The sequence below is a fragment of the Pholcus phalangioides genome, unplaced genomic scaffold (assembly GCF_987345545.1).
Source record: "Pholcus phalangioides strain wild (caught in Gottingen) unplaced genomic scaffold, Ppha-v1.0 ptg000007l_1, whole genome shotgun sequence".
NCBI classification, from domain to species: domain Eukaryota; kingdom Metazoa; phylum Arthropoda; class Arachnida; order Araneae; family Pholcidae; genus Pholcus; species Pholcus phalangioides.
The window spans coordinates 48,557,993-48,562,384 of record NW_028301600.1 but is presented as its reverse complement, the minus strand read 5'-3'; positions in this window follow the sequence as shown (position 1 = coordinate 48,562,384).

The window sequence follows — 4,392 nt, the reverse complement described above, 5'->3', positions numbered from 1 at the left end:
AACTGCCAAAGATAACCCGGTTCTGTTTAAATAAAATAAGATGATGAAAACTCAGTTTGGTAGTTGGTTCAAGTGCACACAGACTAAGTTCAAGTGCATTATATATATCCTAGACGTCACTTAGTTCTATTTAAATAAAAAAAATTCCACCTCTTTTTCATAGTTCAGATGTTGGTATATCTCAAAAATGGCGGTTGGTTCCTTTTATATAAAAGCCGTCCAAATTACGGTGGACCTCATTTATACATCACTCAAACGACTTTCGCGTTTATACGGCGTTTGACTTCGGTCGCAATTGGTTCCTATACATTTTAATATTAAAATAATTCATTAATTTATTATTCAACGTAAAACTTCAATTATTAGACGTTTTCACTTCGACTCGAACCTTTTGAAGAAAAAAAACAGCATTTATTCCATCAAATGCGCGCAAAATTTTTGTATGCAGTGAAAACGCGTTGCTGCAACAGTTCTTCTTGCATATTGTCACCGCAAAAGCCATAAATTTTAGGGTGATTGCTGACGTATACGAAAATTGCCAGAGAGCTTTAGAGGTGATGACCATTTAGAGTAGACACTGCAGTGATTTGTTTATTGCTTGTTTCTGAGAATACGCAGATGTGGCGAGCCCGAAAAAACCAGTTTCAATTATTTTGACGGTCCCATATGCCCTTTCAGAATTTTTTCCTCCCAATGTTTTCAGCGTTATTCAGAGAGGGTAAGAAAGTAAATTTGGGGTAAAGGTCTGCCGAAAAGAGACAGATACGTTACACATGCACAAGTTCTTTCGATCATTTCCTGTAGAATTTTTATTTCGATGTGGTGCTTTTTGCTCGCTGACTGTGTCAAATCCGCCAATCGTAATATCGAAAAAACGCTCTCTGAAAAAACTGGAAATTATGGAAGAATTCGACAAGAATTTTAAATTAATAATGAAAGTTGATCTTGTAAAACAGTTGAATATCCTCGTTTCAACTTTGAAAATGATTATAAAGCAGAGAAACAAAATCGCAGAGCAAGCTGCTGGTTGAAAATCTACTGCCAAAAAATGAGAGTCCAAGATGAGAAATTTTCCCAAATCCAGATTTTGTTGCAATTTTGTATTCAATGTCGTCCCCCAAAAGCAAGGGTGTAGCGGGGGGGGGGGGGGCGGACTTGAGGGTCTGGTCCCCCCGAAATGTGAGAAAATGACCGAAAAAAGGGAAAAGATGGCCAAATCTGTTCTATCACTTTGGTTCCCCCCCCCCCCGAACGAAATTTCTGGCTACCTCCCTGCCCAAAAAAAAAGGTAATGTTCTGCTAGATTTTATTTCTAGAACTACCGAGGAGTCATTTTGATCGCAGTTGGAAATTTCGTTTTTTTTTCATCCAGATTTTAAATACATACACTGAATGCATTTTTTTAGGAAATAAAATTATTTTTCTCTTCTAAAAATAGACTATAGAATTACCCATGCTTCATTACATTTTAGGCGTTAGCAAACATACAAGGTGTTTCAGAAAAGATGGGCTAATTTCTAAAAGGCGGTAGAATGCATTCAAATAATCTGTCTTTACATGTATATAACAACTATTTTGACATCATTATACAATTATGTGAGAAATGATAAAATTGTTTGCCTGTTGCAACAACTTGAAAACAAAAGCAACACAAATGCGACACCACCTTATGCTATTTCTGCTAGTAAATTGATTTACTAGCTTTATTAGTTTCAAGCGTAAAATCTCTTGATTGCTCCAGCTGGGATGGGGGGAACCCTAAGGATTCAGGTCACGATCCCCCAAGAATTTTTTGTGAAGCTTGCCCTCAACAACATACAAAGAATGCATGTACTCTCCCCCACCCAGGGCCGTCTTAAGAGCATCGTGGACCACCCCCCCCCCCCGAGCCAAATGATTTTCCTGAGGCCTTACCTCGCAAATTCTCGAAAAATTCTACCACTTCTAATTTTTCTGGGGGCCCTCTTCTCTTGAGGCCCCTGGTCCGTGCCCGGGTAGGCCCATGCGTCAAGACGGCACTACCCCCACCCCGTATGTCTTATCGAATTCCTTATATACGAAAGAAGTCTGGCAACCCTTCATTGTTTTGCCTTATGGGAACCTCTGTGTTGGAGGGGATGTCACTTGATTGTTGTGGAGCAATTTACATTCCGAAAATTTTAAATCAGTGAATTGACTAATAAGCAATGTAAATTCGAAAAAATATGGCCATAATATTTTTTCACGGGATCGGGGCCCCCTTTTCTCTAAAAACCCTCATACGACAATATTTAAAAACAGGCAACCCTAGTTCTTATATTTTTAGATTAAACTAAGTGCCATATCAACATTTACAGCAGTATCACGAATTTTTGCAATAGCAGTCAAAAAGACAGTTTCGTGATTTGAAATGAGATTTAATTTTTTTCCATACAGCGCGATTGAAATGATTTTTTAGAACAGAATTAGAGATGCAATTAAACAAATTAAATTTTATAACATTTTCTATGTATGTGGGTGGAGGGATAATTTTTTAAACGATGTTTTCACTCGGCCTCTTGAACTCCTTATAAACGAGGTTCCCCACTGTAACAGAATTGCCAAGTTGCTTAGTTGAATAGATGGAGTGAACATTAAATATTTGAATTATTTCATTTCTATTTTGCAGGTCGATGCTTTGGCCGGTCAATGAAAATAGTTATTCGGTACATGGCCGTAACTAGGCTGGGGCACCGCCCTAGGGCCCCGAGCCAAATAGGGGCCTTCCAAAAAAAGTTAACTTATTTTGCATAATAATTACCCTTTCAAGAAGGGCCTCAAGGAAAAGTCTGCCCCGGGGCCCCGAAAAGGCACTCTACGGCCGATTCAGTATTATTTTCATTTACTCTTTAATTCAATAAATTCGTTTATTCTTTTTGGACGCCTATAGTGAATCACCTGGCATAACGGAATCGCTTAATTTTCTCAAAAAAGCGTTACATAGAAAGTTAACGTTAGAGAAATAATCTTTGTTCTAAATTAAAGGGAAATTAAACGTTTGGATAAAAATTTTTTGTGTAAAAGACGTTTCAAAGTGGTTCGTTATGTAGACTCTACAGCAGTTTCATTTGGTGTAGTACGAGTATACTCTTGCTTGCTGATGAACAACGAAACTGAGATATAGTGGATGTCTTATCTGAGAATAACTAAGGGTAAATTTGATGGTGCGTATATTCATAATAAAACTACTGTAAAATCTCGATATAACGATATCCTGCGGATGAAGAAAAAATGTCGTTGAATCGAGAGACTGACATATTGAATACCGACCACCAGGACGTAACTAAATGCTTGATCAGCAGAGGTAAGAACATATTTTTACGCCCCTTGTAATTTTTGCGTACCCTCCGGTCTGGGGCAAGAGACCCGCTTGTCCTTTCCTCTTCCCCAGTTGCGGCATTGCTGACCATGGACCACGATCCACCATTGGCGCACGCAAAGGGGGGTTCTAACCCCCCCCCCCCGAGCAGAAATTGGTGTTATTTTGCAGGAATAAACAAATACCCATCCCTCCAAGAAAATTCTGCGTACGCCTATGGCGATCACAAGTTTCTATGGAAAAACCATATCGCCTAACCAATTTGTTCTCTTAACCGGCCCATGGGGAGTTTACTGTACCGCGTAAAATTATATACAAATCGCATAATCGTATCAAAATGCAATAATATTTATCACAATTATATTTTATTTAGTTTAGATATACAGTGAAACCTCAATATACTAATATTTTACGGACCAAGAGAAAGAATATTGTGGTAAAGGGGATTATAGTTATATCAAGAGGCAACATTATCCTTAAGTGTGATCAAATTTATGCTGTTACCTTTTCTACATCAGCATTTTGTTAATACTATCAGAAAATACGCTTTTGTATTTATTCGCCGTAAAAAATTGTAATTGATTAGTTTATTTATAAAACACACTTAGATGTGCATTGCCCGTAGAGAAATCGACTGCACTTTTGTGTCTTACACACAGAAAGTAGCAATACCTATAACCATGGGCGGAGATGTGGGCCCCAGCGTCAAAGGTGGAGTCGACTGATCTAATGTATATATGCATATATGAATTGTTGTCATCATCATCTTGCCCCCCCCCAGCAATAATGACCGTGCCCCCCCAGATTTCCAAGTCTATCTCCGCCTATAACTTCCTTCAGCTTTCGGTGATCATTTAGTGCAAAATATTGATGTTATTAGACGCCTTCAGAAGAACGAAAACAAGTGACGAAGTTAAAATTAAATTCAAAACAATTTTGAGCAAAATATTAAAAAATATAGTTTTTTTTTGTATCGATTCAAAAATCGCCTAAAAATATCGTTATAGAGAGGTTTATCGTAGTAGAGGATATCGTTGTATCGAGAGTTTAACATT